The sequence below is a fragment of the Pan troglodytes genome, chromosome 1, assembly GCF_028858775.2.
Source record: "Pan troglodytes isolate AG18354 chromosome 1, NHGRI_mPanTro3-v2.0_pri, whole genome shotgun sequence".
Lineage (NCBI taxonomy): Eukaryota > Metazoa > Chordata > Mammalia > Primates > Hominidae > Pan > Pan troglodytes.
The window spans coordinates 159,424,147-159,447,457 of NC_072398.2; the positions used below are offsets into that span (position 1 = coordinate 159,424,147).

Sequence of the window (23,311 nt, forward strand, 5' to 3'; positions counted from 1 at the left end):
ACATATTAAGTTTTGCTATTTAAATTTCTAAATTACATTCTGATTTTCAAAACTGAAACATTAATGAATGTGAAAAATTAGGAACAAATGCCACTTGTGTAAACATTTGTTTTACTCTGGCAATCTTAACACAAATGTCTGGAAATAATATAGTGCTGAAAAGGCTTCTAAACGTAGTGCCTTCAGAAGAAACTCTCATCATCTCTCTCTGCCATTGACTTGCTGTATGCTGAGGTGCTATTAAGTACGTACAATTTGATTAATTTGTTAATAAAGGCAAATGTGAAAATCTTGTCTGTAATTATGAACATAGCCCTTGGAGTTTGAAAAAATGTTCATATATTCAGAACCCCTGGTATGACCTCATCTGAAGCTCTTACTGCACTAAGCATTTTTATTTTGTCTTATAGTTATTTTTATATATATTCCATCTCTCCATCAAATTATAAGTTCTTTAAAAAGACAGGATCTATGTCTGATTAGTTATTTTATTTCCCATATCACCAAGCACAGCACCTGCTATTTAATAAGCAAGGAGTAAATCTTTAGTGAATAAATGAATTAAACATTGAGTAAATGAATGGATGGATTAATGAATAAATAAATGAGTGAATGAGTTTTAGCTGTAGAATTTGTACCTGTAACCTCTACAGATACAAGGCAATATGACTGTAATTACAAATAGCACATTGTTAGCTTACTCTGAAACAGACCCTATTCTTATTTTTTATATAAACTTGTTCATTTAATTCTCACAAAATCCAAAGAGCTAGATTCTGTAATTCTCCTCTTCTAGAAAAGGAAACTTAGAGAATATAAATGTGGCCGAAGCCAAATGGTTAGTGACAAAGCAAAACCTTAAACCCTGACAAACTGGCTTCAGATTCTAAGCTTTTATCTACAATGCCTACACCCGGCAAAGCACGGCACTAGATGTTGGAAAGAAAAGGGTGAGTAGGACTGGAACCCCATCCTGAAGGAGTTCTCAGATGAGTGAGAAGTGAGAAACAGTCAAGCAAGCAACGATAATGCAATAAGGTCAGTGGTACCATAATGGGGCAGAGAAGGTGCTCTTACTATAGTCTCAAGGGTCATGAAAGAACTTTTATCTAGAGTAGCCAATACCACTATCTGAATTATATCTAAGGTACAACTCAAAACATCATCTTAGCAATGACTATCTCATTTTCTGGGGCAGAACTTTGCAGGAGCTCATTCAACAACAATCATGTGCACAAAGTATAGTGACACAAAAAAGAGAATGATCAACTCAGTCAGTCTCAAGGACTCAGGGAAAAATATAAAGGAGATGCCCCTTGAGGTAAAGGTGATTAGGTTGAGCCTGGGTGTAGGAATGGTGATGGAAGAAAGAGAGAGGCAAGCACTCTAGTGTTGAACCGCTCATGTAAAGACATGGCAGTATGAAACAATTCAATACATTTGAAGACACAATAGTACTTTAATATGGCTAGAATAAAAGGTAGAAGGAGAGTATTGAGAGATGAGGGTAGACAAGTTGACACGATGAAGATGAGAGAGTTGAAATGAGTTTTGGCTGTATCCTGGTTTTGGAGAGTTACGGAAGGATTTTAACAAGGGAATGATACAAACAGATTTGGTTTCCAAAAGACACTCTTAGGCATTGTGGACTGCTAAACCCAGATATTAAACTTTTAATACTAAAGGCAAAATAGCAATAATAGTAATAGCACCAAAAAGAGTAGCAGAGGTGAGAGAGTTGAGAGCTAATTAGGAGATAGCCATTAATGACCAAATCTGGCAAGAAAAGGAAGGGAGTTGCAAGGATCTAGATAACTGCTAATGTTTAGTTTGCATGAAATTAGCCAGAATAAGTACATAAGAGAAGAATTAAGGCTTTTAGATTTTAAAAGGAGGTAGAAATTAAAAGAAAAAATTAGGTCATTTCTAGATATTTTTAGTTTGAGGCAATGTCTAATAGGTAGCTGGGTATAAAGTCCAGAATGGAGACATAGATTTAAAGTTATCAGAATGGAGGTGGTAGTTTCAGCCATGAGAGTAAATGAGACTTCTCATAGAAGCCATGTAGAGTGATAAGATTACCAAGAACAGAAATCCAAGTAAAATTAGTATCGAGTGAGCCTAGGAAGAGAAGCATCCTGCAGAAGCAAGCAAATTCAGTGTGGATAGAGATGCCTGAGGAGGGTCAGCACTGTGGAGTGCTATGAAAGCTGTGAGAGCAGCCCATTTTAGGAAGAATGAAGAGTCAGCACTGTCCTGTGCTACGTCTACTCAGGGAACATCTGAAAATCAACCACTGTCTCTGACATTTGGGCAGTTAGTTACTGGTGACCTTTGCCAGAGCAGTTTCTGTGTAAAACTGAGAGTAGAAGCCAGATTTCTGTGGATTAAGGTTAAATAAATAGATGAGGAAATAGAGACATGGATAATAAACTGCGCTTTTCAGAGGTTAGGCTATGAAAAGAAGAAGACAAGGCTGATGTTATGCCTTTATGTCTAGCTGCTGGTCTGATTAGGATTCCTTTCTGATTAATAGGCCCAGTGGCTGTGTGTATATGAGCAGCTCCCTGATCCGCAAAGATACAACACCCTAACATTTGATGAACTATACTATAGTGAACTTGCAATGTTTTCTGTTTTTCTGCAAGTCTCCATCATTTTCAGCTTGTTTGCCTCTTTCTCACATCTTCTTTGGGTGCGAGGGAAATAAGCAAAAGTTTTGATTTAACATAAAGACAACTTAAACCCCTTTATCTTCCATGGCCTGTAGGCTTTAGGCAGTAATTGTAAGAGAACCTATAATTTTAAGTAGAGGTTTTAGTAATTTCATCAATAGAATTACTTTAAATTACTTAAGGTAAAAATGTATGTTTTCTAAAATAAAGAGAAAGCAAACTTTATAGTGGAAAAACTACAGGAAAGCTAGTATACAATGAAGATCCCTCATCCTCTAGATTCTCTGTCCAAAAATTCCTGAAAGATTTCTATGTTGTAAAAAGTACAAAATTGGAAGGGAAGAGAAGGAAAGGCAGAGAGAATATTCTGCAGATCACTGTATATTAGCCCTCAGGAATGAAGTGCTTTAACAAAATTTATAATGGATGACAGTATGCCAACTATTCATAGCAAAATTCTTATTAAATAAAAAATTGGGGATTCAAAGATATTTGTTATTTTATTGTTATTTTTCAGTGCGTTTTTTGCTTCCTGAACATGAGCAACTAAAAAAATGTTTCTTCCAAGTCTGTTCTTTAAAGACTATGAACTGAGTGGTCCCATCCTGCCATCTATGGGTTCAATTCATCAAATGTATGCTATCACTTTAGTGGGAATTCAGTAATCAGTAAAACATAGTTATTTCTATAAGTAAAACATGTTGTACACGCTTTGTTTCTCACTTCCACAAAAGTACAAATATTTATTATAAGACACGTATTCAAAGACTTGCCATCTAAAGGGAAATAGAATTAATTAAGATGGAAGAAAGCTGCATAAGCAAAGTGCTTAGAATTTACACAGCCTTAGTTTAATACAACGCTCTCGAGACCTAATATATGGAAATATTTGGTACAAATTGAGTCTCACTATTGATGAAGACTCATTGCTTAGAGTCCCAAAATAGGTAATGATAATATTGCTATGATGTCTGGATGCTAAACTCCCATCTCAGGTGTACCTAAAAATATAGTGTCAAATCCTTTACTGTAGTATAGGTTCTACAAGTCCTAATGATGCTATAGGGATATCTGTGTGTGTGTGTGTGTGTGCATGTGTGTTTGTGTGTGTACTCGTGTATGCATTTATTCAAAGTAACAAAGCATTTGTCTCAGAAATATTACACATAACACATTCAAAGGACCGATCAAAACTGTCTTTTCCCTGCCTTAGCAGCCCTGTGGAGACAATAATGAAGTCCCAATTTTAAATGCTTTATGCCGTCAGGGCTTTTTAACTTTCTGGAATGTCTCCTTTCATATCAGAGAAAATTTCTTCCCAGCCTGTTTAACGTGATGGGCTTCTTTTCTTTTCAGATAAAAAAGAAGTCAGTAGCTAGTATCCAAAAGGAAATGGAAGAGCCTACTGGAGAAAGTAAGAGAGAGTAATGTAACTGTTTTTCCCTGGTTAGATTCAACCGATGCAAGCGAACAGTACCTTTCAACTGATTTGTTGAATATGAAACTAGCTGTGTCCTTGCAAGTAATATTTCAGCTCTCTGCTTGCTTCAGATGTTCCCACATGCCAGTAAGCAACTGTATGGGCTCTGTTACTTTTACCTATTATAATGAACCCTGAAAGGTGATACCACAGATGTGAATGACTCCCATTTTAGATAGAAATTTATCTCTCCTCTTGCAACTTAAAGGAGATGGGGTTTTCATTTTGGTTGAAAGAGGCAGTAATAAATTTAGACTTGGTGATTATTGAAGACAGAGTGCTGTGTGAGACAACCTGCTTTATCCTCGCAGCTTTGAGATGTTAATGAGAAGGCTTTCCTTGGTGCTCTGGTAACAAATATTTGACAAAAATTAGGTTTGCAGTTGTAGGCAGAATTTGATCCAGCTACACAGGCCTATCAAGTCGTTCTCTACCAAACAAAAATAACACACACAGACATAATCATCACATAAGTCATGAAAGTATACAAATTTGCTGAAGTGTAGTATGAGTAAAGCAAGAGAATATTTTACCTCTTCAATCTCATACCTGGAACATGTATGTATTTTCAAGAAGATAGACACCAAATGGTCATTTAGTGGCATGTGGGAGAGACGATAACCAGCAGGCTGAAGCAGTCAGAGTGACTGTTGAAGTTTATGGTGCTCCAGGTCACCAAATTGCCTCTAGTGAAAACCACATATCAGTTAGCAGAGCTTTAGTTACGTTTGTCAATTGACAGAAATTGGAGCTAGAAGATGTCTCAGATTTTACATAGTCAATTCTTCCAACTTTCTTAAGCAATGAAACCCTTTATTCCTCCAAATAAAACCTATGCAAACTCTTAATGTATAACAAAGATAAAACTGGAGTTAGTTTGGTTAAGTTGGAGACAAATCTTATTTTCCTACCCATCACATTACATAGCGGCCTTGAAGCCTCTCAAGATGTCATACAGTTCCAAATAATTTGTTTTGAAAACTTCTTGTCTAAACCAGTTTTTTCACTTTATAGGTGAGGAAACTGAAACCCAAATAGGATGAGTCAGAGATCAAAGTCAAGCAACATAACTAGGGCTAGAATTTCGTTTTTACTACCCTTGTTCCAGTGCTTTTCCCACTACACAGGTGGAACACCAAAAGCTTTGAATCGAGCAGATCCAAGTTAAAACTATAATCCTTCATGAAGAATTGTAGATACTTTAGTCACCTGACCTATAAAATAGGGGAAAATAAATTGTTTTTATAGGATTATTGTGAAGATTAAATGAGAGGACATGCAAAATGGCCAATACACTACTAGTCTAAAACAAGTGCCTATTAAATGCTGGTTTCCTCTTCTGTCCTTCTCATGTGTAATTCAAATGTTGAAGGGTAAACACAGGCAAGCACAGATCTATATAACCTGAATAACTGTGTAACTTTATTTCACTGGATAGACAAATTAGCAGCACTGGTCCTTTGATTCATTTATTAATGCACTATGTATATCATTATGATATTGTCCTTTTTATTACAATTATTAATTAAATCAGCCATGCACGTAAGCATTCACTTGTAATGAGTAAAAAAAAAAAAAAAAAAAAAAAAAAGATGGAGAGGTTGTACAAGATTAATTACTCTACTGATGTGTTTCTCCCAGATTGAGGCAATTTGACAGTGGCATCTTCAAGCTACTGGTACAGCACATACATTTCCCACAGCTGACAAAGGGTCAGTAAATTTGGAAGGGAAAGGAAGCTTTGGTATTTGGTGTTGTCATTGATCAGCCTTGAAATATGGCTTGCTTATGAGGATTAGGTACCAAAAACACATAGAAAAATAAATTAGAGTTTCCAATTTAATCACAAAATTTTACTAGAAACCCTACCCTTGGAGTCAAACTGGCCTTAAATTGGAGAGCTCCATAGCAATTTACTGCCTGGCCTCAGCATACCAATTTATAATATGAGGGGACTAGACTAACTAGTCTCCATGTTACCTTTCAGCTGTAATGTTTTCAGATCCTAAGAAATCTATGCATGTTTAAAAGATAGTATGTATTGATTGATTGTTATTTTTTAAAGTTAAACTTACTCCTTAACAAAGTAGAAGTGCTGCCAATATTTTTACCTTCTGTATATTTTTGTTATTGAACTCAAAATTATTTTTATTCGACAAAAAATGCATTTTAATGTGCTTGTCTCTGTAGTGAGTTTCCATAAAACTTAGCTCAAGAGCACTGCTGGCCTAATCATTTTGTCATCTCTACACAGAATTTTACTCTCCAGAGAAATTTCCTTTATGTTCACAGTTGCAACAACCTTGGCCAGTAACCTATGAAAAAGGCACTAGAATAGACATTCTTGCTTGCTATTTTATTTCACACAGCTCTAATCCTATAACTAATTAGGCCAAAATGTGACTTGAGTATATGGGGCTGTGACTATTAGGACTTTGTAAAAATGAAAACATGCCAACATTTCCAGTCAAAAGAAAACAGATTAACAGAGTCTTTCTTCAGTATGACTTTCCTGATCTTTTCTCTTACAAAGCCTTTTGGAGGTCCTGTGAGATATTTCTTTCCCAGCACTTCTGAGAAGTTTCTTGGAGCATACTTATCCAGCGTGCACTGTGTTCCCTGTAATTTTGACTCCATCTAAAGTGGGATCCAATGGTTTGAGCACGTAATAAGGTGGCAAAGTCTGGGCCGCTGTATCATCTTCACTTCTGTGCTGTGATTTCTTTCTCTGAAAATGGAAATGTGACCCCTAATAAAAGATCCAGGAATATGTGTGAACAAAATGATTATTATGAAGGTCTGAGTATCGTTATGATTAAACTTCCTATTTCTCTTTAGTCAGAGTGAAACATAGTTACTAGGGTACTCCACTAAACGAAAAAGTAAATTGAAATTGGCTCTTTTTTTGCCATTCCGATGTTCCAGATAAAGGTAAAAAGAGGAGGAATTAACTGTGAAAGCAATAATATTTCAATGGGCCACTCTTTCTCTAAAGCACTCTAAATTCAGTTTTAGTATCCATAAAACTGCTAGGGAAAAGACTGAAAATGGCATGTCCTCATTGAACGTGTCTATTCAGTGTGGACTGGATTTCCTTTCTTTATGAATGTAATTCAATTGGGATTTCTCTGCAGAGATACAAATTAACTATCCACCCAGTATATAGTTAAACAAGATTTGAATAAACCAAGCCAGACTCGCTTGCATGGAAATGTTATTTCACCTATGCTCTGGCCAGGCATTTATAGTAGGTTGGATTTTCCAAGTTTTAGCCTATTTTTAAGCAAGACTTCTCTTTCAACAGTTTTAAAGAAATGAAGCAACTTCAGTTTCCTAGCTCTCAAATGTGTTTTTTAGATAGTTGCATAATCTTCGGTTCCTTTCTTTGAGTCAATCCAATTAGTGCATATGTGGAGCTGCTTAATTAGTGAGGCAGATCATAATTCTTGCTGAAGAACCATTAAAGTCACTAATCAGTCCACTTAGAATGAATTCCAAGTTTTCTAAAACACTTCCTAAGACAAGAGTAACAACATATATGTTTTCCTAAAACGGGCAGAATAATAGTATTTGCTCTAAGAATTAGTGACCATAACTATAGGGAAATTTGTATTTTCTCAAAAAAATTATAACTCCTTGGGAGCACATAGTTTATGATATGCATACAAACTGTAGATAATAACTATAATCAAACTGACTAACATTAACTAAGTAAACACATTTTTTAGGAAGACTTGCATAAGTGATAGATGCACATCAACTCTGCAGGCTTGACTCTGCTGGAAAAGGATAAATTGAAAGGGTTTATTTCTCTCAGGCTAACATGTGCCTGTTGGAGGCCATATTTGACATCCTTTCTTACACCCATTTTGCTTCATTCTGCAGAACCACCTGTATTTCTCTAACATTCTTCCTGCCAGCAACACCTGAAAGAATGAGCCTCACATGCTAAAATAATCTTAGGCTGCCACATATCACCATCGTGATAAATCTTCCATTTATTATTTTCGTTTCCTGGTTACCATCCTCCTTAATTCTTTTCTCTGTCTTATTGTTGTGATAGTCATATATTTTTTAAAGTTTTTTTTTAAGTTACTGACTCACATTAGTGATAGGCTCTCACCTGCTATTTATTTATTTATTTATTTATTTATTTATTTATTTATTTTTACTTTCTGTATCCCTTCCTCTTATTTTCTTCCTCTTATTTCTCCTCAACTCTAGGACTTAATCATCACCAAGAGACAGATAGATGCTTCTCTAACCAGGAGTATAGATTCAGAATGGAACCAAACAGACTCTGAATAGGGAAGCCCAAAATTGCTTTTGAAAGCTTCATCACTGAAAATGTAATCAAACTTAGCTTATCCAAAATTGATTTAAGTTGCAGCCTAAGGGCCAACCTTTGACCAGGGCAGCGTTCACACTTGCATTGATTCTGCCTGCAATTGAATTACTCAGGCAATTCTGTGTGCTTTCAGCTTTAGCCCTGGAGTGCAAATGGCCAATTTGGGAGGCAACTTGCTTGTGCTTGAAATTTGCAGAAAGATTTTCTCATACATTTCTGGGGAAAAGCAGGATTACTTTTTTAAAATATTATCTTAGTCACAGAATTGGCTGCCCAAAGCATATTTTGTTTCCTTGTTTTCATATTTGTTTTGATTTGAGAAAACTTTGTTTCCCCCAAAGAATCTCTTCTGACTTTGAAAAGATGAGATCTGCTCCTTCCATATGTGTACTAAAATTTAGAGGAAATGAAAATTAATGAGAAAAAATAAGGCAAAATAATATGCTGCTATTAGATAGAGAGAAAGGCCAGAAACACACTCCACTTTATAGTTCTCAAGGCAAAAGTTAAAAATATATATATATGGTTATGAAGCAAAATAATACTCTGTAGGTCTGTATAGGATTGTATTCTATCACAAATCTCTCCCTTTCTTTCCAAAATATTTTATAAGATTGGCATGAAGAAACATTACAAGATGCTTTTCTGCATCATAACAGTCTTTTGTTAAACACTTATATTTTCTATAGTTTTTCCCTTTGTACTGTATATCAATTGTACATTATCTACCCTCCTCACAAAACTTCTTTCATTTTCACATAACCATACCATCTCCATGTGTTTATTTTACATAATTATAAAAAAATCAATTGTATACCTTGCAAAAATGTCTCCATATTTTTATTCAGTCTTCCTAAGTAATATTTTAATGGCTTCACTATGATACATTTAGTGGTGAATTGTTAAATATTTAACTGAAGTAAAGGATGTGTGTAGGTCAGGCATAGTGCCTTGGTCCTGTAATCCCAGCATTCTGTGAGGCTGATGCAGGTGGATTGCTTGAGCCCAGGAGTTTAAGACCAGCTTGGGCAACATGGCAATACCCCATCTCTACAAAAAATACACAAAATTAACTGGGTGTGGTTGCCTACACCTGTCATCCCAGCTACTTGGAATGCTGAGGTGGGAGGATCACTTGAGCCCAGGAGGTCAAGGCTGCAGTGAGCCAAGAACACGCCACTGCACTGCAGCCTGGACGACAGAGTGAGACCCGGTCTCAAATTAAAAAAAAAAAAAAAAAAAAGAATGTGTATAATGAGACTTACAAATAGTAAGAAAATATGCAATTATCTTTATTGTAAATTCCATATAGTCAGTTGCTTCTCACAGATTCTTTCACTGATTTTTGGCAGAATCATGTATCTGTAACCTGCCCATGATTATAATCCATGTATGTGACATGCATGATGTTCCACATGGAGCTGTATTCTACCTATGAGGATTATTCTAACTCGAATAAGACATGATATTTTTGTGGTAATGAGTTAGATGAAAATAACCTGTGCAGCTTTTTTGCTGAATCGGAGAATAGTTTTGGAACACTGCAAGAAAATTTCCCCAATTTTTTGTGTCGACATTAATGTAATGGCCACAGACATGACACATTACGTTTAATCCCTATTAATATTCACTTCATCATTTTCTTAAGTCTCGACAATGAACTAAGCAATAAATCAACCTGTAACTTGGACCATTTGCCAGTTTCCATGGTATAAACATTCCCACCATGGCTGATTTAAGCTACCAAGTGATGTTACTGAATGCAGAGTTGGGAAGAGATGTGCCATATCACACACCATTTTATAATATTTCTACAATACAGACACAGGGATGCAAGTAACCTCAAGATTATAAATAATAGTAAACTGTAGTAAAGTAATTTGGAGGTAATGAGGTTTGAATAGCTATTGCATTTGTGTTTAGTATCATTTATTAATTCTAAACTTATAGAATTTAATTTTAATAATGGCTGTATTTAATAAATAAATCGCAGAATTTCTAAAACTTTCTCAATTGGCCTTAAAAGCTAGTATAAGCCAGCTTTAGCATGCCACTATCTACTTGAATGGCTATAAAGGAGAACATAATTTCTCCCCATGTAACCTACATGACTCTAGACAAATTACATAACCTCACTTATCTTCAGTTAGTCCATCTGTAAAATGGAGTTAAAGGAGTAACACCTAGCTCACATAGAGGTGGAAGAATTAAGTAAGATAGACATAAAGTGCCTGGCTCCTGGTAGGGATTTATACATTATGGCCTTTCTTTACCCTCTTATATAACTTCAGTGCCCTCCCCCATTATTTCTATAATTTTCTTCACTTTATTTTGATGTAAGAATGATTCTATTCTGTATCTCCAAATCTATACAATGACCTGTGACAAAATTAGGATTTTATTTTGTCTCTATGATAAACTCATGCCTACCTAAATATTGTCACATGCATGCCACATTTCTCTTTTCTCTTTTTTTTATTATTATTATACTTTAAGTTTTAGGGTACATGTGCACAATGTGCAGGTTAGTTACATATGTATACATGTGCCATGCTGGTGCGCTGCACCCACTAACTCGTCATCTAGCATTAGGTATATCTCCCAATGCTATCCCTCCCCCCTCCCCACACCCCACAACAGTCCCCAGAGTGTGATGTTCCCCTTCCTGTGTCCATGTGTTCTCATTGTTCAATTCCCACCTATGAGTGAGAATATGCGGTGTTTGGTTTTTTGTTCTTGGGATAGTTTACTGAGAATGATGATTTCCAATTTCATCCATGTCCCTACAAAGGACAAGAACTCATCATTTTTTATGGCTGCATAGTATTCCATGATGTATATGTGCCACATTTTCTTAATCCAGTCTATCATTGTTGGATATTTGGGTTGGTTCCAAGTCTCTGCTATTGTGAATAATGCCTCAATAAGCATACGTGTGCATGTGTGTGCCACATCTCTTGTTTAAATTTGCTGCAACACAAACCAATTCTTTCTTACAACTGACTCTTACTATGCTTCATTCCCACTCCACAGTAGATTTTAAGCGATATCATTCATTTTTTCCTAAGGTATGAGACCTCAGAGGATGCTTATTTTGCAATGTCTTAATTCTATGAAGCCAGAGAGAAAAACATATAACCTGGTCATAAAAAGCATTCATATATTAGGGCAAATAAGCCCCACATTAACATCACAATAGCTTCCAAATCCATTGTTATCTTTCCTCTAACCTGGCTAGAATCAGGGGAGGAGGAATCTATATGTTAAACTGCTTTGAAATAGGCGGAATCAGTTCCCTTTCATATCATCCTCTCCACTACAAAAAAAAAAAAAAAAATCTTAAGTAGTTGTATTATTTTGTATTTTGTATTAAAAAACTTAAGTAGTTGTATTATTTTGTTTTCCAATTCTTCTTAATTATTTAAAGGAAGAAAACACATTTGTAGACTGCATGCTTGGGACATAAGATTAACCAGTAATGTCATAATCTTAAAACTTCAGCATTTTTCACTTATTAAGTTTATTATCTATATGCCTAGTCTCATGCTGTGTTGGGAATACAAAGTTGAGCTAAAATAACTTGATTCACAACCTTTTGGAGATTGTCAATTTTGAAAAGGAGTTTGGCAACACAAGCAATTATCACAAAATGTAATTAATTCTTAGGGGTGATAGAAAGAATGACTAATATAAGTGAATAATAGAAATCCCATGTGACTGGAACACAGAGGGCAATTACAGGTGAAGTGGACAGAGCTTGGTGAAAAGAAAGGCAGATGCTAGCTTCTAAAGTGGACTTGCAAGGAAATGTAGCAGAAATGATATGAGCCAAAAACATCTTTTCATATACTATTGCTAGCTTTTAAAATGTGAGTGACAAATGAACAGTGATTACCAGAATACTGTAATGCTTTGGTTCATAAGATGTGTCATAATGCATGTGAAATAATCCCAGTTACTAAGATGAAGCCTACTGTTAGTCTCTGCCTTAAATTCTCTATGACTTTTGATATTCCTCAATGTACTTATTTATCTTCTCCTTATATATTTCTGGAAAATCAGATATGCTTGTGCCAATTTTTTCTTAAAGAAATAGTAATTACTTCACTGTTGATCTATGAAGCTGATCAAATAGTAAGATAATAAGTACTGAGCTATTTAATGAAATATTTAACCTTTTTCTAATATAACCTTCCCCAACTTTTTTCTAGTACACTGTTAGTCTATTCATTAATTCATACCATATTTGTTTGGTCTAATCTTCCTTTCCTTCAAATTATACAGGATGTTTCAAGAAGCCCCCCAAAGACATTTATGAGCAAAATCTTTCATCTCTGAGTAAAGCAATACCATTAAATAGTCTTGCCCCTGAGTGAATCCATTAAGAACTTTTCTATATAGATGTATAACACCTTGTCTTCTGATTAGAGAATTGCCTGATTGATAATGGCATGATAACAGCTGATTAATAAATATTAAAACTGATTTCAGTGACCTGGAAATCACCCCATAAAGATAGTTTACCAATTCAGCTACAGTTTGTTCTATCCAATGAATTACTAGCCATAGTATATACTGTCACCAGCCCCAGATCAATGAAGAATTAAGTTCTCTAAGGAAGAACTTGCCTTTGCATGTTAGTTGTTTTTTGTTTCATTTTATTTTGCTTTCATTTCTAATAACTTATATCTCTAGTCCCAGCCTACCATCTTAAAATTGGTTATAATAGGAGCCCAATGAGAGAGCTGAGATGGCTTAGCACAAATCCAGCATCACTGTTAATCAGCAAGTATAATATAAATGTTTATGTGTATTATACCCTACTAACTGATGGGTGTGAGAAAAGAGAAGTGTTAGGAAAGAAGTATAGCAGCCTTTATTCAGTATGGCTCGTGTAAGATCAGGCTTAGTATCTAGGCTCAATTAGAGAATAAGGAAAGGCAGAATGTAATGCACTGCTATATCTTGATGCAGATAATCATGACTTCAGGAGTTCAGAGAGAGTGTGTATCAGTACTGGGAAAAAAAATAGCTCCAAGCGAGTATTCTGCTGATGGTGATTCAGAATCATTATCTTCAAATATAAAGGACAACATTATTATCTTTTGTGATTTAACAATAGTTGAATTCAACGTGAGATGGGCCTAGCTTTTAACAGTTTTGGAAAATATTATGTTATGTTATTGTTGTTGTTATTGTCATTGTTTACAAAGGAGAGTTCAGCAAAGAGACAAGCTTAGACAGAGGACGCTTTCAGACTAGAAATTGGTCTGATTACCACATAGACGGATAACAGAAAAAATCTGGAACCTATTATAACATTTGGAAATGACTGTTTAAAGTGCATGTGCATGTATATAGCTAGATTAAAAATCACCCAATATTGATTTCAGTTCTTCATGGCCACTACTATGTGTATTGATTGTAACCAACCCCTTCTAAAAGACCAGGAGATACATAGTCATCTGGGTTTCTGTTTATATTTCTCACTTCAGAGTGGCTTGGCTTCTCCTCCAACATTGTTGACAGCTTTTTGAAGATTGCAGCCATGTTATAGGCTTCTTCCTAGGTGATCCCTTAAAGCTATAAAATTATAGCGTGACTTCTTTAAAATAACTTCTGAAATCTTAATGTCTAAAACAAAGGTCTAGAAACAAAAGCAAATTATTTCATCTACATTTTATTTCACCAATAAAATTCTATTGAACCAAAGTGCTTACAGACCCTCCACCAAAAAGGCAGGAATATTCTGAGAACTAATTTATCATTTTTTATTCATTACTATTAAAATCCTTTGAGACTTGAAAAGAACTGACAAAAAAAAATTACAATTCTGTGAATAACTTTCTAGACAACTTCTCTAAAGCATCTGTGTTAGTTAGAATTAGAAACAGTGGCAAGTGACAAAACCCAAAATAACAATGACTTAAACAACTTTATTTTTCTCTCATATGGAAGCCCGCAATAGACAGTTCAGCACTTGGAATAGCATCACTGTATCAAGGACATAGCCCCTTCTATGATTTTTGTTCCAGTTTGTAACATTCATTCCCAGGGTTATTTTTTGGTCCAAGGTGTCCACTTCAGTTCAAAGCATCAAATCTATACTTCAGACTGTAGGAAGAAGAAAAGAGGGAAGGAAAAGGTCTCATCTCCTCCTTTTATAAATACTTCTCCAAATCTGTAGACATCAGTTACACTTATGGCCCACTGGCCTTTACCTACATGGCCACACTTAGCTGCACGGGAAGTTAGAAATTTTGTTCTTCGCTAGTATTCTTTGCCTAAAATTGTGGTTATCTTATTATAGGAAAAGGATATGATAGATATGAAAAGAAAACCAGTAGTCTTTACTACAGTCTACCCCTTTGTGATGCAAATATCTAAGCCTGCCCTTCCTTGTCCATATAGAACACACTCATTCCTATCAAAGATAGAAAACCATGGTTTCTTCATCAAGATTCTAGATAACTGAGGGCTAGAATCTCCGAGTGATTCACATTCTTCTTCATCAGCCTGAATGTGACATGTTGTCTGATGATCTCTGGGTTAAAATAAGTTTTTTGTTTGTTTGTTTTTGTTTTTTCTGTCATACGCAAGCCCAACATACTATGGTGGAATATCAACCAGAAAACTGCAATAGGACTCTCATTCTGAGAAGAGGAGAACAACAACAACAAAAAAAAAACAAAACAGCAGCCATTTATACACCAATGATCAGCTCCTGCCAGTTGGAAGAGTCAAGATTCACTTTTCCAGCAGTATAGTATGTTCCTTACATAACTCCATGGGCAGCCACTCATTCTGTGCTCTGGGAAGAACTCTCAAGTTCTTTGTCCTCTGTGGCTCTAGTCTGTGTCCTCTGGAAGTTGTTTCTTGGACACTATGCTCCATGACTACATATCAAGAAAGCACTGGGGCTGAGCAGCTTGCATGGCCCATTTTGTACTGCTGCAGACTGGAGACACACAGAACTCTCTTTAAAGGTTGAACATCTGTAATAGCAGACAAGGCTCGTGGCTTCTTTGACAAAACAATTTGCTCAAAAACCTAGTAGCCTTCAAATACAGTTAATTTAATTTGTTAATAACATTAGGGAAAGGTTTTGTGGTTTTTTTTTTTTGTTTTTTGTTTTTTGTTTTGTTTTGTTTTTGTTTTGAGCCGGAGTCTCGCACTGTCGCCCAGGCTGGAGTGCAGTGGCGCAATCTCGGCTCACTGCAAGCTCCGCCTCCCACGTTCATGCCATTCTCCTGCCTCGGCCTCCGGAGTAGCTGAGACTACAGGCACCCGCCACCATGCCCAGCTAATTTTTTGTATTTTTAGTAGAGACAGGGTTTCACCATGTTAGCCAGGGTGGTCTCAATCTCCTGACCTCGTGATCCACCCACCTCGGCCTCCCAAAGTACTGGGATTACAGGCATGAGCCACCGCGCCCAACCGGGAAAGATTTTTAAGTAGAAAAGGCTTTGAATGCTGATAGCTCCAATGCCTCACTTACTATCCTCTTTGTTTTCTCTCAACCAAACAGCAGCTACATTGAGGAAATCTGAACTGGTGTGGTTGGTTGGAAGGGCAATACCCTTAGTCTTGTCTGTGCCCTCAAATTTCACAGACTTCCCACAGCAAGTGTGTTAGTTTTCTTTGATGTCAAGGTTGATGCTTTGTAGCTATTTCTCTACTGCTTTGGTTGGAGGCAGAAGCAACTGACTTTTTCAATGTTGCAATGTATAAATTACCAGGCTCTTAATCAGTTTAGATTGTAGGGTGTATGAGCTCCTCCCTTAGCAGAGATATGTATATTCCTTCCTCTCTCTGTTGATCAGCTAGCACCATACTGAGTTTATGAGTGAAAGTGGCATAAGGCAGGCAACACATATGAACAATCCACGTTCTCCTATTATTCTTCTTCCCTGAAAATTATCACATTACAGATTTAGTCTCAGAATAATTTTGTCTCAAACAACAAACAAATAGTTGTTCTCCTAAAGATGTCTACATTCCATAATACCCCAAATGAATAGGGACCTAAGAATTATCAAAACTAAATGGACCCAGAGATAATCCAAATGGTTGATGTATTTTGAGTTCAATGAGAAGTTAATTATCTTCACCGAATAAGGCATCATATATACACAGAACATATGCACATCACTTAATGTAGAATAAGTATGGGCTAAGGGAAATAAATTATTAAGGCTTCTAAGAGGTTCCCAAGTCCCTTGGGCTAAAATAGAACATAAATTTATTGATATGTGCTGTATCTTGTAGTGGTGGGACAATAACAAAGAATTCCTAAGACATGAATGCTATTTTTAAGTCACTAGTTATCTATAAACTCCCATCACCTACTTCATTTCTCTCTCCTCTCCTCATTTTATTCAATAATTTCTGGAAGAAATTATTCCAGAAAGAAAAGGTAGTAACTATTCTTTGGCATAATTTGTTAATGGCAGAGCCTAGGTAAGAACTCAGTTTTCCTAATACTTTATTTTTTGCAACTGTGCTAAAAAAGACTGTAGAAATCTGAGTCAATAACTGCAAAGTGTCTGAGATTATACCCTACTTACAAGCTAATGTTAGCTTGCCACAATCTCATTGATGCTGGTAGAAAACATAAGACTCCTGGGTCAGAGATATAAAACTTTATTTCTCACAGCAAAAACAATAGGCAGAAAGTCAACATGTTTGTGTCAGTTTCCTAAGCCCCAGTTCCCATAGGGATAGCATGGCTGGCCATTATGGATGTGTGTACATGCAGTACTGTCTGTTACAAGAGAACAATATTGAGTTTAGGGAACCTAGTATTTTCCAGAAGCCAGTAAGTAAGCCTGCTCTTTTTCTCAGAGGAAGACATTACTTCATCCTGTAAGAAATGGCCTGAATAAAAGCATTTACTTTTTATCCTCTACTTGGGTCTTTCATTCTTGGCATTCCCAACAAAACAGGTAACAACAAAGCATGCAGCAGTGCAAGAGACCCATAAAGGAGTGTCTCCCAATAATCTGCAGATATATAGAGATAAAAATGGTAGGTGTATCCTTTAAAGGGCCACACTCCATTAAATAGCTAGGTTTTAGGGGAATTCTGGTTGGGTCCTTAAAAGGCCTTTTTTAGGTCACCATAATCTAGATTCTGGGCCTCGATTTCAAAAGTCTAGAGAGTCCTTCTTGTCATCTGCCTAGGACTTAGCAGACTATGATGACAGACTGACAATGTCTAAAAAATATAAGAGACTACAACATATATTCTGAGTAGACCCTAGAATATCAATTTATTAATTTATAATAAGAAATTGACTTGGTTTATAATATTCATATTGGCATGATTAGCTCATTCTGTTCTTAAAATGAACTACAAGAGAAGCCACATCAAAGTCAGAAGTCATTTTATTAATTCATTATGATAAATCACTGTCTGAGGACAGAAAATTGTTGAAGTCTATAGGATCAGCCGTTCATTCTCTGTAGTTAGACTTGTAAAGAACACCAGATCACAATGAGAAGGTTGCTTGGTGACCATGGAATCAGAAGGGGAGATAAAGAAATCCAACATTTAATGGTATTAGCCTGAAATCAACATTGATTAGTTCATCTAAAAAAAATGGCAATTTTGCCAATAGGATTAAATATGCATAACATTCAATAATTCTGACTCCCTTTTCTCTGAGTGGTACATACATCATATCAATCTTCAAATTCATTCCTTTTCCCTCCCCAGTTTTCCTCTGTGACTTCCCTTTATCTATTCTATTCATGTAGCTAACCAGTCCTAGATCTCTGCTTCCTTTCCCTTAGTGTAACATCGAACCTACAATAGCCATACCCATATTAAGCATACCTACAGTGTTTCCAAACCAGAGGCAATGTCATCATGTAATTTCGTATGTAGGAGGGGAAGCTCCCCAGCACAAGGGAATTTTCTGCAAAACCCTTATCCTAATAAGAATTCTGCCTCTGGAGGTTTCTTAAACTACGCTTATCCAGGAGTACTTTCCTTGCCAGTCTTCATAGTAACTGAAAATTGCTTTCAAGATGATATTAGGAAGCCAATCTAAATGGTCACCCTTTATCGACTATTCATTGATGACTCTTCTAGGGTCCCTTTAAGGAGGTAACAAAGCAGAAGCCGAGGTGCTATGTTTATTCAGTTATTAGTGTCTAGCACAATGATATGTGAAATCAGGCATTTATTAACTAGTGTTGTTTCCATAGTAATAACTCCAACGTCGAGTAGGTTAGTACACTTACGCATTTGCAAAATAAACTTGAACACATAGAGATGAATTTAAATGAATATGTACCCACAAGTCTGCTATTTAAAGCCTCCAGACCTCACGCGTACATGGCTGACCCCTATGCTGGAAATCAATGCTTAAGCAGGACTTTGCAGTGATATAAAATGCCTAGCAATTGGCAACACGAGATGCTTTGCTTTTCTCAATAGTGAGAAGAGTTAATGTGCAGGGTACTGTTGTTGAGCATATTATTTTCTGTTCAGAATACTGAAAATAAGTATGTGTTAAGAGTTTGTGCTCACTTTAGAAATAGAAGCCCTGTGAAACAGATGATAATGACATGGTCTTGATCTGAACAGAGCCTTACGTTTCAGCTGTTTACTTGTCCTCTTCCCTAGGAGGAATTAGAATTTCCCAGAATCTCAACAGCCTGCTTTCTGCCTTTGTTTAGACTTGCTATGTGTTGCAAGACTAATGGGTAATTTCTGTAGTTGTGATTAAGAAAAAGGAACAGAGATCAGAGGGGTCACCAATGCTTAGATGGCTTGTTAGAGTTTTAAACTCTAATGAATAACTTGTGGTAGGGCTAAATAAAGCCCATTTAAACCCAGAAATCATCAGTATTCTAATATAAAAGACAAAGGCTAATACTCAGAGCTAATTTGAAAAATTAAAGCTCCAAAATATGGCCTAAATATGGTATAAATTTACAGAACAAAGAATTGCCTGTCAGCCCTGCCCAGTTTCAGTCTTATACTTGATATTGTGTGAAAATTAGCTTAAAAAGGAGGCAAGGCATATTACTTTGTGCCATTTTTACCTCTTCAACTTTTGAAAAAATGTATACTCCAAAAACTGTGAAGTAACTGCTTTGTGCATAATGAGCTCAAATTTCAGATTTTTTTTTTTTTTTTTTTTTTTGAGACAGGGGCTCCCTCTGTCACCCAGGCTGGAGTGGCGCCATGACAGTTCACTGCAGCCTTGACCTCTTGGGCTTAAGCCATCTTCCCACCTCAGCCCCCTGGGTAGTTGGGACTACAGGCGCATGCCACCCTGTCTGGCTAAATTTTTTTGTATTTTTGGTAGAGACGTGGTTTCGCCATGTTGCCCAGGCTGGTCTTGAACTCCTGAGCTAAAGCAATCCACCCACCTGAGCATCCCAAAGTGCTGGGATTACAGGCATGAGCCAGTGCTGCCAGCAACATTTTAAAAACTTTTTGGTGATGTTGTTGTTGTTGCTTTTGCATATTTTAGCCAATTACTTTGTTTGACTTGCATCTTGGCAAAATCAATTTGGTCAATCATATAGAAAACTGCTATTTATTTTTAAAAATGGTAAATCTGACTATGATTCATAATAGATGTACTTGTGCTTCAGAGAATTATGAGAATAGTCCTGTAGTGATTAAATAATGTGATGGTGCCTTTCCTGAATATGCTTTGCAAAGCAAATAAACACATATGGCTCCTCCATTTTTACTTTCAGAAAACTTTAGATATGTCTGTCCCAAAATATATTCATGAATAAGAAGGAAGTGATGATAAAATGCTATTCATGGCTAAAATGTGTCCTACTTTCTAATATGAATTTTCACAACATATCTGAGTCCTCTACCCATTAATCTATGTTTAATGCAGAGTTCAAAATGAAAACTTGCTTTTACTTTCTTACATACCATCAGTTTAATTTGGTAATTAGCTCACATACCTGGAATCAAAGATAGACATCAGTAATTTGGCAATTAGCTCACATACCTGGAATCAAAGATAGACATCAGTCAATGGTGCCTTTTTCTATCAATTGAAAAATATAAAATCACGCAAACACAATAACAACAACAACAGTTACAAAAGCTTTTGACTAAGTCATAAGCTACAAGCAAAATTCTCCACTTTTTCAATTTGATTAAAACTTATGTTAATTTTCTCCTATAAACTATGATGACTTGTTTGAACAAATTTAATTGGTATGCCTTCATGTGCTTTATGGAGAGAAATGGCTAGAGACATCCAGTAACGTTTCAGAACATTTTTCTTAGAAAGTAATAATAATAATAATAATAATAAGGACCCAGTATAAACAAAGTTTATAAGTACTATTAAGGAAAAATTTAACTGTAGCATAAAATAATTTGACCACTGGAAGTATGCATTAACAAATAAGAAAAGTACTTATAATACAGTGATTTTGTATTGCATCTTATACCTAAAAGATAGACTTGACTATTGGGCAGTAGCCATATGTCACTTTCCAACTTATAAATGTAGATAATTTTACTTCTTTTAAAATCATACAGAAACAGTATATCACTCCAGTTAATGTACCATGGGCAGTTTTTCTAAGATATATAAAAACCCCCAATGAGCTATAGTTTTAAGCAAGGAGGACAAATTTATAGTTCTACAGGAGTACCTGTGGCATTGGGGTATAACCATCTGTCACTTGTCAAAGAAAATGCCATGTACAAAAAAATCCAAGCCATACAACAAATTAGAAACAGCTTCTTGTTTAAAAATACATAAAAATTTATTAAAGGATTCCCTCCTAGAATTCTTTTAAATCATGGACTCCCCTTGGAAAAGTCCTCTGTGAGTCAACAGATTATAAGAAAATGGTTCGCAAATTATCTTGCATTGAAACTTTTTTGTTGTTGTTTTTAAGGAAATAGGCATCAAGAAATTAAGTACATAGATGACAGTCATAAAACTAGTTAGTGGCAGAAATGAAGCTAGAACCTTGTTTTGTGTAATTCAGTGATTGTTACTCTATAACCACCAACACTGAAAAAGAAACCCAGTGCTTCAGTCACAAAGGGGGAAATGAAGTGACCCCATTGGTGAGCCACACTTGTGTCTGATCTTTTCTAAAGGTCATTTGAAACATGGTTCAAATCACCCCTTTACAACTCAGCAAGGAAGAGAATCCCTCAATGACTTCACATATAATGACACTTTCTGTCTTCTTTTGCCAGCAAGTCACACTGCAGCTCTCTCCTGAAGTAAACCAAATAAAATCTAAGCACCAGATATTTATCATCTCAATTCTGCATTTAGTGAGGGCAAGAACCATGTGTAACCCCAACAAAACTGAATTGTCATGCTTTAAAAAATAAATAAATAAACTTTAAAACTTTAAACGCCCAAACAGTAGTCTAGATCATTACTGAACTTTTTAAAGGATATTTTTACAGAAGAGATGCCAGATTATTTCAACAACAATAATGGATTTATTTATCCTTGAAATGCACTAAGCCTCATGTTAACTGCTCAAATAGAGTTTTTTCTCTCTTCTAAGCTCAAGCTGTGCTGGCTCTATTTCCTACTCCTTCTTTCCCATTCTTTCAACCCCTCCTTCTACCACCAGATGATAACTTTTTCTTTCTTTTTCAGTTCCTTTCTCATGTGAAGTGGTTCATTCATTTATCTAAGATTCTGAAATTTATATAATATCCCTAACAACAGATAAGGTTTCTATAGGCTTAAAAAGGATCCTTGCTGGCCGGGTACGGTGGCTCACACCTGTAATCCCAGCACTTTGGGAGGCCAAGGCAGGAGGATCACGAGGTCAGGAGATCAAGACCATCTTGGCTAACATGGTGAAACCCTGTCTCTACTAAAAATACAAAAAATTAGCCGGGCATGTGCCTGTAGTCCCAGCTACTCGGGAAGCTGAGGCAGGAGAATCATGTGAACCTGGAAGGTGGAGGTTGCAGTGAGCCAAGATCATCCCACTGCACTCCTGCCTGGCGATGAAGCGAGACTCTGTCTCCAAAAAAAAAAAAAAAGTTACAAAAGGATCATTGTCCCTGAGGCAAGGATACTTTAATATATATGTATACACACATACACACACACACGTATATATGTATACATATATACACATACATATAAAACATAATTCTTATAATTTTATTTTATATGTGCATAAACACATATATACTCACATATATATAATTTACACATATGTAGATATATATACACCCACCATATGTATATATACAAACAATATATGTATATAGATGTATATATGTGTATTTTTTCCTTATATTTTTATTTTCGGGTGTTTATTCATGTTTACATTTCTACATTTTTTGTTGTTATTTACCACTGGAAATTCAATACTCAACCAGAACTTGTCACATGGTAATTTCAATAAATACTTGATTGGCTAGTAATGAACAAATTTCTTATTTTCTGAGTCTGCTCATCTGGAACACATGGATAACCTCCAAGGTCCTCAGGGACTCCTGGAAGCCTGGCCTTCTTCCTGCTTTTCCCAAGTTCTCTCCCTGTTTGTCAAGAGAATCTCTCATGGGTAAAAGAACAGAAACAGGGCACATGGTCTGTAAATTTACCAGAAATGATTCTTCACTAGAGTTCATCATACTTTGTGGTTTAAGATAGGGCTCTCTGATATGGAATGCGTATCCCCCATCAAGGAGGTTTTAAAAGGCCTCTAATACACCGATTTCATAGAGGGGTTAATAAAATGACCTTACTAAAACAGCTAAGGAAGTCAATAATCCAAATGACAATAAACAAGTCTTTTCTCTCGATACACAGAGTAATTGAAT

At 35.9% G+C, this 23,311-nt stretch overlaps 1 protein-coding gene and 1 long non-coding RNA gene across 2 annotated transcripts in view; one reads left to right on the forward strand and one right to left on the reverse strand.

The window, feature by feature from the left end:
• Window positions 1-23,311, forward strand: part of NEGR1 (neuronal growth regulator 1) — an 882,773-nt gene that overhangs the window by 692,325 nt on the left and 167,137 nt on the right. The gene's annotated exons all lie outside the window — the stretch shown is intronic.
• On the reverse strand, window positions 14,420-14,911 carry LOC134809017 (uncharacterized). The gene is made up of 2 exons (XR_010153499.1): window positions 14,729-14,911; window positions 14,420-14,617 (listed from the first exon to the last, which is right to left on the reverse strand). It is a non-coding gene; the product is annotated as an uncharacterized LOC134809017 (long non-coding RNA).